At 47.0% G+C, this 13739-nt stretch overlaps 1 protein-coding gene across 2 annotated transcripts in view; it reads right to left on the reverse strand.

Annotated features, from left to right (window-relative positions):
• Window positions 1–13739, reverse strand: part of DPYSL3 (dihydropyrimidinase like 3) — a 98232-nt gene that overhangs the window by 39465 nt on the left and 45028 nt on the right. The gene's annotated exons all lie outside the window — the stretch shown is intronic.

Consider the following 13739-nt stretch of genomic DNA (forward strand, 5'->3'; position numbering starts at 1 on the left):
TCATGGTAGACAGAGGCAGGGAGTGTCCGGCACCGGGGTCCCCCGGTCTAAACCGGCGTCGGCTCCGGTCGAGGGGAGCTGCCGAAGCGGAAGCGCGGGCCTTTTGGACGGGAGCGCTTCTCCCTTCGCCTTCGGTGGATCGGTGGCGGGCCGCTCCTGGGAGGGCTTGATCTTTAGGGGCAGGATCACGACCGGCTTGTCGTGGTGCCTCTTCTTCCCAGGCTTGGGAAGCTCCTCCGTTGGGAAGAAGGGTTGTCCGGGAGGTCCAAGAGGACAGCAGCCGCTGCCGACGACGAAGCCTTGGGGACTTTAACCCTTCCAAGGCACAGCCAGCTCCTTAGGCTTCGCATGGCGCATTCCTTGGATGCCTTGGAGAATGAAGGCGATGCGAGGTGGACCTCCGGCTCGGTGGCCTTCTCGGACGCGAGCCCCGCGATTTCCCCGCGTTTTGGAGGTCGGCCGGTACCCTCAGTCCCCGACGACTTGTGGGGGCGCTTGGAGGTTTGTCGGTAGCACTGGGCGGTTTGGAGCCACGGGCCACATTGGAGGTGGTGGAAGGGGTCCCAGCCGGGACACACACCACGCGGGGAACGCGGCTCTCCCAGATCCAACACTGGACAACTGGCCCGAGAAGATGAGGCGGGGGGCGCCGAAGGCGGGACAGAAGATGACCGCGAGCCTCCCTCTTGCACCTTCCCCAGGGCAATCGCCGAAGTGAGCCGGACTCAGTTTTTTCCGGGCCTGGGAGGAGAGGGATCTGCAGATCAGACAGGCCTGGTGTCATGGTCCTTGCCCAGGCACAGCAGGCAGGAGGAGTGCGGGTCCTGACGGGCACCTTGCCCCCGCAAATGTCGCACTTCCGAAAGGCGCAGCATTTCCGAAGTCGTCAAAGCCAGTGGGAGAATCCGGTAAACGAGGTCAACAGTCCGAAAGTCGAAGTTACCAGGGGCGGGAGACAAAGAATGGTCAAGATACAGCCGAGGTCAAAAAACGAAATGATTCCAAGCAAGCGAAGCAAGCGAAAGTTCCCTGAAGCAGCTAGCGCGGCGGAAAAAAGGAACTGGGGAAAAGAGCGGGAAGGCAGGGGCTTTATAACGGGTGGGCGGAGTTACCGCCAAAAAGTTTCAAAATGTTGCAGAGTTAACTCTGCCCAGTGATCCAGTAGGTTCCGAGCAGCACTGCGCAGGCGCAGTGAAACCCATTTGTATGATTCGCAGAGACCACGAAGAAGAAGGAAGCAGCTTGCCTGCAATTTGCAAAGCCCTCTCCAGGCTCCAGCCTTTGGCCCGCGCGAGGCTCGAATGAGAGAAAGCTCCTCCTCTTCAGGCTGGCTGGCAATGGGGAGACGGGAGCTGGGGCAGGCTCCTGCAGCAGGAGCAGGCTGTCCAGTCATTGGCCAGGCAGCCTGAACAGCAGAAACTCACGCCCCCTTTACGGAGCCTCGGGCCCCCGGGGGGGCGCGCCCCACGTTTGAGAAACACTGCACTAGAAAGATACAGTATTATTAGCACTCAACACCAGTAGGTTCAGAAACTCTGCACTAGAGAGGAACAAACATCTATACAAATGAATGCACCGAATGAGAAGACTGCTTGGAATTCATTCCTGGCTCACAGCCCAACTTTAGCGAAGACTATATATTTGTGTGTGGTGTTGTGTGTGTGTGTTGTGTGTGTGCAGGAGATACAGTGTATTTAAGCCAGACTTCTCAATAGTGGGGCGCGCCCCCTCCGTAAAGGGGGGCGCGAGGCTCCGTAAAGGGGGGCTCATTTGACGCGCAAATACATTACAGTCGTGGGGGGGCGCGAAATGTTTCTTCTTCCTAGGGGGGGCATGACAGAAAATAATTGAGAAGCACTGGTTAAGCTAAGTGTGGGCCTCAGGTTTACAAAATGATACTGGCAAGCAAACTTCTCCCAGGGATTCTATAACATTTTACTGGTCCCTGTCTGGCAAAACTATTGGAAAAAAACAAACAAAGCCTTCCTAGTTAGTATGTTCTTAGTTTGCAGACCCAGGCTAAGTATGGGCAGCCGCAACGGGATGAAAAGGACACCCTCGTCACATGCAGGGGTGCCTCAGGGCGGTACAGACGGGCACTGCCATTGTACGCAAGCACTGTGTGTCACTTGCATAACGATGCGCCAGCGGCGCACTGTGGTGCACTCGTTACACACCACCGTGACGTAGAAAGAACCACTTTTTGTGGGTTCTTTTTCTGCGTTGGGAAGCCTCGCCGTTGGCGGCTGAGGCTTCCCTCCGGTGAAAAACCAGGCGCCGGCAGGCCACCCTTTTAGGGCGGTCTGTACCCCGCCTATATCTAATTTAACAGTTTAAAAAAACTTCTTGTGATTATTGCATTGCCACTTAGCCAAAATTGTTTGGTCAGTTATTAGAAAGATGCTTAGTCTTTCCATCAATCTGTCATATTTTGCTTATTATTTTATCTTTTGTCACATTGAGTTTACAAGACTGCATATAGAACAAAACAGAAATAGACACACATAACATAAAACATTTAACAAAAATACAACTACGGAAGTAATTCTAGATACACTTAATACAAGTCCTACTGAACTAAACAGGAAAGGCAGGAAAAACCACCTAACTTAATACAGTACTATAAGTTCCCAATTACAGTATACAGATTTGCTGGATAAGAAACAATTATTTTTATTTATTTTATTTTTATTTATTTCATTTGAAATGCCACTATACACTGATTAGAATGCACAAAAAAAGCAGTGTCTGTACAGAATGTTCACAAAAACAGTGGCTCTCTTTTTAGCATACTTCATAAATTCAACATAATTTTCTAAGAAATGATGACATATAACACTTTGTTTAATTAAGAGAAAAATATGAGTATCTTTTTAATTTTTCTTCTTGTCTTTATGACTTTGACATACAATGAGGACAGAAACTCAGACAAATCTACACATCTTAGGAAGTGTGACAAAGTGTGACGAAATGTTAATGTTGCCATATACTGTATATACTCATGTATTAGTTTAGAAATTTTAGTCAGAAAATAGAGCCAAAAAACCTAGGTCAACTAATCTACAGGTCAGTGTAAGTACTGTAGCTTAACTCTTATCAAAAAAGGAATGATCCCTGAGTAGAGTGGTAGGGACAGGTTGCTTACCTGTAACTGTAGTTCTTTGGGTGGTCATCTGCAAATCCACATAAATGAGTTATTCTGCGCCTGCACAGCAATTTCAGATCCTACTGGAATTGCTAGGGAAGACTTTTTGGCAGTAGCTCCGCCCACCCTCTATATAGGCTCCGAGTCTTCCTGCCCTTTCTCAGTTCAAACAGTCCGCCATAAGAGCAGACAAGGAAGAAAGCGTAGGACACGACAGAGGGGAGGATGGGCGGGATTTGTGTGGATTTTCAGTTGACCACTTGAAGAACTACAGTTACAGGTAAGCAACCTGTCCTTCTTCTTCATGGTCTCTGTGAAGCATATATGTGGGTTAGACTGACAAGCTGAATTTCTCCCGGAGGAGGGTGTGTCCTGGCAAAAAATAAAGCTATTAAACCAGGAAAACAGTATGATTGTGTGTCATTTAACAGTTGTCAACTAACCTCAATGTGTTGCAGAAAGAACCACAGCTTTGCCAAAAGCTGCCTCATGACATTGACTGGTATCAAGTCTGTAATGCTTGATGAAGGTCAGCGGTTGTGACCAGACTGCAGCCTTACAAACGTCCTCCAAGGAGATGCCAGACAGGAAGGCAGAGGAAGTAGCTACCATGTCCTGGTTGAATGGGCTCGAATTCAAGCAGGAAGAGTCTTTCCAAAAAGTTCATAAGAGAGGTGGATAGTGGAGTTCACCCACTTAAGAGAAATGTTGGGGGTGACAGGCAATCCCAGTTTAGGGATGGAGTAACAGACGAAAAGCTGTCGAGAACACCTCGAGATCGAAATCCTGTCAAGGTAAAAAGCCAGAGCCCGCCTGACATCGAGAGAGTGGAGTCGATGTTCAGTGTCGGTGGTCGGGTTCAGGGCAAGGGTTGGAAGAACAATGTCTTGGTTGAGATGGAAGATAGAAACTATCTTTGGCAAAAAGGAAATGTCTGGTCTGAGGACAACCTTATCCTTGAAAAATGTGAGATGGGGAGAGTCAGTGCAGAGAGCACAGATTTCACTGGCCCGGTGTGCAGAGGTCAGCGCGGCCAAAAATGCTGTCTTCCAGGTGAGGAGTCTAAGGTTACAGAAAGCGAGGGGTTCGAAGGGAGCCGTAGACATGGCTGCCAAGACGAGTTGAAGGTCCCAAGTTGGTGCAGGGGCAGCAGTTGGGGGCCTGAGGTTGTTGAGACCCTTGAAGAATTTCTTTACCAAGGGATCAACAAAAAAGGAAGGGCAGAAAGCTGGAAGCGGGCACAGACTGCCGTGAGGTAGTATCTCAAGGAGGAGATGGAAAGGCAGGACCCAAAGAAAGAGTTATGGAACACGAGGACGATGTAGAGGATAGTCCCCTGTCAGTCAGAAAGGCAGGAATTTGTTCCATTTGAGGGAGTAGGAGCACTGAGTGGAAGGCTTATGGGAAGCCAAGATGATCTTTCAAACCGGAGCAGAATCCTCCAGGTGACAAGGCAGAGAGTCTTGACGTCTGGGTGACGAACCTGACAGTTGTGGAGGATTAGGAGATTGGGACGGAGGGAGCAGCAGCCGAAATTGGTTGTTGAAGAGGTGGAGAAGAGGAGTGAGCCACGGCTGTCTCGACCACCACAGGGTGACAAGTATTGCGTTTGAGCATGGCTATCACCCTTGTGATGAGAGAGAAGGGAGGAAATGCATAGACCATCTTGTACGATCAGTGGAAGAGGAAAGTGTCTCCTAATGACTGGTCGGACGGAGTCCTGGAGCAGAACTGACTGCATTAGAAGTTCAGATGAGAGGCAAACAGGTTGGTGTCCGGAGTTAACCAGAGGGAGAACAAATAGTGTACGACGTGAGAGTTGAGTTTCCACTCATGACAAGAGTCTGGAGCTCTGCTCAGTCTGTTTGCAAGCACATTCTCCTCCCCTGGAAGGTGGATGGCTTGCAGGATGATGTGTCTGGGGATGCACCAGTTCCAAATCTGGAGGGTGAGAGCGAGGAGGGTGGAAGATGTAGAACATCACCGTCGTATTGTCAGTGAAGAGCAAGACTACCTGGTCTCGAAGCAAAGTTTCAAAAGTCTTCAGGGCCTTCCGGACTGCTAACATTTCTAAAGCATTGATATGGTAGTGGAGTTCTGCTGGAGACCATCTCCCGTTGATGGAGCGGTCATTGCATTGGGCACCCCATCTGGTGGTGGAAGTGTAGGTAGTGAGCATGACCTGGGGCTGAGGAGGTAGGAAGGGCATGCCCAGGCATGCATTCTGTGGGTCTAGCCACCAATGGAGGGAGCAATCCACCGGCCTTGGGATGGTGATCCATTTTTGTGGATGGTCGTAGGTCGGATTGAAGACGGCGAGAAACCAGGATTGGAAGGGGCACATGCGGAGTTGGGCCCAGGGAGTGACATACGTCGTGGATGCCATGTGTCCAAGCGCCATTTGAGCTGTCCTCGCTCTGATGCGTCTGGAAGCAAGGCAGGATTGAATCAAATACCTGAGGTTGTTGAACCTGTCATGTGGAAGATATGCTCTCGACGCCGTGGAATCTAACATGGCGCCGATGAATCACACTCTTTTGGGGTGGAACAGAGAGTGAACTTTTTTGGGTTGAGCATGAGTCCCAAGGCTCGAAAGAGGGAGAGAGCATAGCTGAGATGATCGGAGAGCATGAGTCTGTTTGGAGCAACAAACAACCAATCGTCGAGGTAGGGAAAGGCAATTATGTTTTGCTGGCGGAGGAATGCTGCCACGACTGCCATGCACTTGGTGAACTCCCTTGGTCATGTGGAGGGTCCGAAAGGCAAAACATGGTAGCGAAATGAGTCAGGACTGACAGAAAAGGCAAGGAGATTTCGGAGGTCCTCTCGGATGCTGATGTGGAAATAAGCGTCCTGAAGGTTCACAGTGGCAAACCAATCTGAGTCCTGTAACAGGGACAAGATGGAAGCGAGAGTCACCATATGGAAACGCTTATAATGGATGAATTCAAACAATGGAGGTCCAGAATGGGGCAGAGGCCTCCATTAGGTTTGGTGACAATGAAGTATCTGGAGAAGAAACAGTCTTGGATTTGAGAAGGGGGCATGGGCTCGATGGCCCCTTTGATGCACAGAGAGCACACTTAGTCGAGAAGGGTGTCTGAAGAGGGAGTGGAAACAAAGTTACCCCTTGGGGGAAGATGTTGGAGCTCGAGGGCATAGCTCCTCCAGACAATTTTGAGGCCCCAAGAGTTAGATGTTATGGTGGCCCAAGAATGGTAAAAATGGGCCAGGAGATCCCCAAAGGGGGGCAATGGGGCAAAGTGTGCTGAAAAACATCAAAAGCACCATTTGCCTTGGTCAGAGTGTTTCTTTTGGAAGGGCTGTTTGTATTTGGATTTTGACTGGCGTTTTCCCGATGAGGACTGCTGTTGAGAGTGGAAACGCTGTTGTTGGAAATTAGAAAGTTGACTGGGTCTAACCTGGTTGGGGGGGGGGGTTGGAACATCTTTGCCATTAAGAACAGCATTGGTATGGGTGGGGAGACTGAGGAGTTGTTGAGGATGACATACCGTATTTACGGGCTGTGTTTCTCATCTTGTTTTTGAAATCCAATTTTTCATTGGTGTCCTTATGGAAAAGGCCCGAAGCATTAAAAGGGTGCTCTTCAATGGTCAGTCCAGCTTGGGGTGTCAGGTCGGATGATCTCAGCCAGGCATGGTGATGGAGGGCAATGGCTGCTGAGGGTTGTCTGGCGGCGCAATCAGCACAGTATCTGGGCAAGGTGATCTGTTGAGCAGCCAGAGAGTGTGCCTCGGCATGAATTGTAAGGGTCAGGTGTTTCTTTTCCTCTGAGAGGTCATCATAGAGTGGAAGGACACGTTGCCACAAGTGCTGTTGGTAAGTGGCCATACAGGCTGCATAGTTAGCGACTTTGAGGTCTAGGATCGCTGAGACATAGAACTTCCAAGCCATGGAGTCCAGTTTGGGGCCCTCTGCATCATTCAGAGACGAAGTTGCTTTAGGGGTAAAGTGGAGCTGAGAGGCTTCCACAATAGCAGAGTTAGGATGGGGGTGCTCAAAGAGCCAAGAAATTGTCCAGCTTCTTGGAGAGCGGTTGAGAAGAAGAGGTAACAGTCCAAGAACGTTTAACAATCTTTGATATGGAGGGTAAGAATGGGATCGAAGGGAGGGTGGAACCCTGCCCTGGACACGTTCATTGAGGAGGTCGAGAGCTTCGGAGTCGGTGTGGAGAACCTCAATATGGAGAGCTTTGCCCATTCGGATGACTTGTTCAGCAAATGATTTGACATCATCAGAGGGAGAGGCCGCCTCAGGAATTGTGAGGGCCTGGCTGTGGTGAACATGGGAATAGTCCGATTCTGAGTAGTTGGGTGATTCGGATAAGGCCGAAAGAGGTCTGAGGGCAGGACTTTAATGCAAAGGAGAGGTCCAGGGTGGCGGAAGAACAGCAGCGGGAAGAGGCGCCAGAGATTGAGGAACACACAGAGATTGGTCAGCATGGGCCACCGTGGAGGAAGGACGGGACGGAGGGGCCACTGCTGAAGTGGAGGCTGTCCGGGAGGGAAGCCAAGGTTCCTTGGTTCTGAGGGCTTGAACAAATCGTCCAGCTCGAACTTCTGAAGGGTTGAGGGAAAGGTAGTAGGTTCCCGTCTGGTCATCAAAAATGAGGTCTCTATCAGAGGGTTCTGAGAAAGCATAAGAGAGGTCTTCCTCAAGTTCGTCATCGAAGTGGACGACTTCAGAGGTTTGAGAGAGACGTTCCACAGGGATGCATTGAGATGCCATCAAGTCCGAATCAGGGAGTTGATGAGAAGCTTTAAGCTCTGTGTCGGAGAGTTGGTAAGGTTCAGGGAGCCCCTGAGGAATCGGGAGAGACTACGGCTTGAGGTGGAGAGTGGAGGTCCTCTTGGGATGGAAGAGGTGTTCCGGACTGAGCGGGCTGGCCACAAGGTAGCGAGCCCAAGTCCATATCGATGGGAGGCAAGATTTGTTCAGGACAGGACGGGACGGACGGTCGGCCTCCAAAGACATTGAAGGGGGAGACTTTTTGTCCTTACGATGTGAAGAGTCCTTGCCCTTGTCCTTAGAAAACTTATGCTTCTTTTTATCAGACTTGGAGCCATCTGCGGATTTTTTCCGCTTAGGGGAGGGCAGCTACCTGGATCCCTGATCATCAGTAGCTTTGCGTTTCTCTGAGGTGGGAGGCTGCAGAACATCAGCGGAAGTTATGCCCTCAGCAGAAGGAGCCTTGGCAGTGACCTTAGAAGGAGCAGGAGGCCTCAAAATTTGCGCACAGAGCAAAGGCACATCTCCCTGTTCTCCCTGGCCTGTGGTGTGAAGGCCTTGCAATGAGGGCACGTAGAGACATTGTAACCCTCATCCAAGCAAAGGAGGCACATAGAGTGGCCGTACCAGCTGGGAATCTTTCCTCTGCACTTTTGAAAGAGTGTGAGGACATCACCAAAAACCGAAGGATGAGACGAGAGAATAGTCAAACAAGCTGAAAAATACCATTAATCAGAGTCCAAAACAAGTCCAAATCACTATCCAAAGAGAAGCCAAAGCTGAAAAGTGGTCAAAAGTGAAAGCGAAGGAAGGAGCGAATTCCAAGTGAGGTTCCCTGTGGTGCTCATGCAGCGGACAAAAGGAACTGAAAAAGGGTGGGAAGACTCCGAGCCTATATAGCGGGTAGGAGGAACTACTGCCAAAAAGTCTTTCCTAGTGATTCCAGTAGGATCTGAAATTGCTGCGCAGGTGCAGAATAACCTATTTGTGTGATTCGCACAAACCACAAAGAAGAAAAGGTAAGAGCTTAGTATGTTCCAGGGGAGCAGTGGCTCTCTGGCACTTCCCCTCAAAGGAGTCCTGAGAGAGTAGAGGGGTCAGAGCTCCTTTTAGGTTCTTCTGGGACAGACTAAGCTCTCACTTTTCACCACTCTATTCACAGAAGGGAATTGTTCCTATTTTTGATAATACTTATTTAAGTACCGTAATTCTTGCCTTTACATTCTTTTTTTACATGTCTGCATGCCTCACACATCGCACATAGTTTCCTCACCATTCCTACAGCCTTTAGGGTGAGCACAAACAGTTATGCCTGCCAGCACAGCTATGCCCGCCAGAATTCTGTACGTTATATGCCATCATTTTCCTTTCCTTTATCCTTAACATCCTTTGTTATATGCCCCTCAGTTTTACATACCCTCATACAAAAATCCACAATTTCCACCCTAAAACCTGTCCTCAACTTATACATGAGAATGACTTATACACGTGTGTGTGTGCGTGTGTGTGTGTTTTTGTATGTATGTATGTATGTGTATATGTGTGTATGTGTGTGTGTGTGTATATATATATATGGCAACTCTGTTCAAATCAAGGATTTTTCATTAATTTCAATGCCAATGCCAATGCCCTGCACATATTTAAACAATGAAGTGAATGGGGAAGCTCATCCTTACAAGGAGCTCTGTAAGCACTCTGAAACCTTAGGAATTTTGAATGAAAGCCAGTATGTTTATGTTTTAAAAAGGTCAGTTTAGGTTAACTGTAAAAAGGAACTTAAGTCTCAATAGAAAGTTGAATTTCTATTTTTGCTATCTGCATCATTCAAAGTAGTTCTGAATGATGTATACTATTATTTTCTATTTACTTTTCTTTATATGACAGAAAGATTACTCTAATACTGTCACCAAATTTGCAGTCAGTGAAAAGGGTAAAATCTTCCCGGTCTATCATCTATACAGACTGGACTCAGGTGTTGAGATGCAAAAGAGAAAAGGGAGATATCAGAATGTTCTTGGGGAAACCCTGGTCAGTAGAAACAGAAAAAAAAATATTCAGAGAAGAAACCCTTTTTTAAAATTGCCCCACGTGGAGTCACGATGCTCTGGGGCTACAGAACATAGGGTGCCTGCTAGGATGGTAGTGGGGAAATGGGGTGGAGAGGAATTAAATTGGGCATGGCAAGCTAGAGCAGTAATCACTAGCATTCCATACAACAAAATTTTGTGCAATCCCTTACTTGCCCTACTTCTTATTCTAAAGAGCTGCATGTGTTGCAGACTAACAATTATGTCAAAAATAAAGAGAACTGGCAAAATACCCAGTTCTGTTTCTAGATAAATTGAGTTCTATGTTGCACTACCTTTGTAAAGTGCTCAGAAAGCTCAGTTGGCCAAAAAAGGTACAATCAGATTGCTAATTGGGGCTGGCTACACAGCTGTCCGCCTGTTGCGTAGCACAGTTCAAAGTGCTGGTTATGACTTAAGAGTCCATGCTGTCGAAAGGACTGTACATGAGCTCATCCAGCCACTATGTTCTTTGAAGGAGGCTCTGCTGTTAGACTCACTACCTTCCCAGGTATGTTTGATGGGAATAAGGGAGAAGGCCTTCTCAGTGGCTGCTCCCAGATTTTGAAATTCCCTTTCTAAAGACTATAATGATTATCTCCGTTCTTTCTTTCTTAGCAATGATATTATTTTTCTAGGTTTTAGACAACCTCTTCCAGTTTGTTGATGGCATGAAAAGCCATTGAGAAGTCCAACAGAATTCACTCTCCCGCCTTGTTTCCACAGGTGATCCATTCAGGTGATCAAAACCATATCTGCTTCAGGCCCATAACTAGGGCAGAAACCAAACTGAATTGTATCTATGTAATCTGTTTCATCCACAAATCCTTGGAGCTGGAAGCCACCATACCTTGCCTCAAAATGGTATGTTGGACACTAGTCTAGAACTATCCATTATAGACAGATTCAGAGAAGGCCTTTCAACAAAGTCTTTACAATTGCCTCCATTAGACAGCCTGGCACTTTGCCTTGTTGTAAGAAAGCAGCGATTAGCAATAGCAAGTACATTTCTATACCACTTATAAGTGCACTTAAGAACTCCTTAAATGGTTTACAAAGTGTAAGCTAACTGCCCCCAACAATCTGGGTACTCATTTTAGTGACCTCGGAAGGATGCAAGCCTGAGTCGAGCTTGAGCCCTTTCACTGGTATTGAACTTGCAACCTTATGGTTTGTGAGTGAGTGGCTGCAGTATAGGCATTTAACCACTGCGCCACCAGGGCTCTAATTATCCTCTTCACCCAGCCATTCCTCCATAAAATGTACAGGATTTTTATACATTTTTTATATTCTTGATTAGTTGCATTTTAATATAAGTTTGATATATTTCACTGATGGCTTTGTATATATTCTAATCTGCATTGTTCTTAATATTTCAGTGTCTTTAGTCTCAGCATTGAGAGTAAATAGGAATATAAAATCTTCATTATCTGTATAACTGTACAGTGGTACCCCGGGATACGAAAGCACCGCCTTACGAAATTCCCGGGATACGAAAAAAATCAATAGGAAAAAACTGTTCCGGGTTACGAAGGTTTTTTCGGGTTACGAAAAATTTTTTGGTGCTTTTCGGCGCTATTTCGCACGAAATCGCGGCTTTTCCCCATTAGCGCCTATGGCTTTTTCGGCTTATGAAGGATTTTGGGTTACGAACGCGGCGGCAGAACGAATTATTTTCGTAACCCGGGGTACCACTGTATTTAATTTTTTGGAGCGGGGAAGGATAGTTTCTGAATCAGACTGTCTTCTTCTATTAGGTGGTAATGTGTGTAAGTGTAAAATGGAGATAGCAGAACTGAACAGCATCAGGGACATATTCAAGAAGGACCTACAGCAGTGGTTTTTAAATTTTTAACACTGTGACCCCCTTTACATCTACATCCAGACGTTGTGGAGCAACACAGTATAAGAATAAAATTATTTTGTTTACTTTACAGATTTTTATACATACATTCATTTATATTTTATCATCTTATAAGGAAATAGCTCTCCTCCTCCCTCAGAGGCTTCAAGTTCTCTTCTTGCCTTTCTTTTCCCCTCTAGGAAAGAAAAGGTTTGGGAACAGGAAGAGGAGGGGGAAACCAGGGACCTCAAGTTTCATATTCCCCCTCTGAGAGTCCCACAGTTTGAGAACCACTGACATACAGTAATATTCTGATAAAACTGGCTTTGGAGGGGCAGTCCAAGTTGCCTCATGTTAGAAAAGCAGGATAAACATCCAAATGTGACTAAGTAAAATAAACTAAATATTTTTTCGGTTTTCAAAGACACCACTAAATCCAATTCCAAGATATGGTTTTTAATGTGAACTCACACCCAACAGTTTGATCAATCCTGTTAGTATCCACTGCACACATCCCCCCATAAAGTATTTAAAAGCTGAAGAAATAGTTATTTCCTGTTGAAAAAAAGCAGGCCTGCTCATCCTGTGGTTAATTTTAGTCTCTTCAATTTCAAATCCCTGCTGCTCTGCTAACCTGGGTTTCATACAATTGGAATGTACTAACATAAAAGAGATTTACACTTTTAAAATACAGTTATAGTTAGCATGTGGCAAAGACAGTTCTAATTAATCTTCTGTTGTCCCACTTTTCCAGCTGCTTTAAGAATGTCCCAGTTTCTTTTTCCTCCTTTCCCCACTTCCCCCTCTGTTCTTAGCTTACACTAATTGCTAGAAAATTAGTCACTGTCTGGACTGGCCATAAATCCAGGGCCAGTCCTAGATCACTGTGCTCTGGAACTGCCCCCGGATTGGTCACGATGGCAGCTGCATGCACTGGCCCACAATTGGTATGGCGGTGCAATGTTGTGTGCATTGGTCACCTGGGCCATTGACATGGCACACCCACAGCAATAGCAATAGTAAGTACATTTCTATACCGCTTATCAGTGTACCTAAGCACTCCCTAAGCAGTTTACAAAGTGTAAGCTAATTGCCCCCAACAATCTGCGTACTCATTTTAGCGACTTCGGAAGAATGCAAGCCTGAGTCGAGCTTGAGCCCTTTTGCTGGTATTGAATTCACAACCTTATGGTTTGTGAGTGAGTGGCTGCAGTACAGGCATTTAACCACTGTGCCACTATCCCATTCCCAGAGTCATCACTGCTTCCATACCTGCAGGAGCTCCATGGACAGGGTAGAGAAACCCTACTCTTTTTTCTTGTTGGTTGCATAGGCAAGCCCATCCTCGCCTGGCCACAGAGCTCCTGAAGGTACGGAAAGAGCAGCAGAGGCTCCAGGGACAGGCCATCTCTTTCCCTGTATTGTTCAGCACAGGGAAGGGGGATGGGGCAGCCCCTGGCATGTGAAAAGCTGGCTTGGCACAATTTGGGCCCAATCCAGCTGTTTGCATTTCACAAAAAACCAAGGTAAACACCCAGGTTTTCTCTAACTTTGCCAACTCCAAGGCAAAGTCAGGTTAAGTCACTGTGTGTCATATAAACAGGCAGCATCCGCTTCTGGGTGCAGAGATGGTTTTCACCTAAGCAAACATGGCCAAGGTAAAAGTAGTTTGCATTCAGTAAAGTTGGGGGTATGGATGTGTGTAATCTTGCTCTTCTCAATAGGTTTAGGCACAAGCAAACTGCTGCAGCATTTCCTAGCTTGTTTGCTCTTCCTCATTAATAGCTCTTGCCCACCTTTATCACATTCTGATGTTGCTTGACCACATGTGTTCAAGATTTCATCTGTTAAATGTTGAAGGGTATGAGTTTTAAGACTGCTAGTTTTCCTAGAATATTATAAAGGAACTCCTAGTGAAACAGTGCCCCAATTGTTT

Source organism: Sceloporus undulatus, chromosome 2 (genome assembly GCF_019175285.1).
Source record: "Sceloporus undulatus isolate JIND9_A2432 ecotype Alabama chromosome 2, SceUnd_v1.1, whole genome shotgun sequence".
In the NCBI taxonomy this organism is placed as follows: Eukaryota; Metazoa; Chordata; class Lepidosauria; order Squamata; family Phrynosomatidae; genus Sceloporus; species Sceloporus undulatus.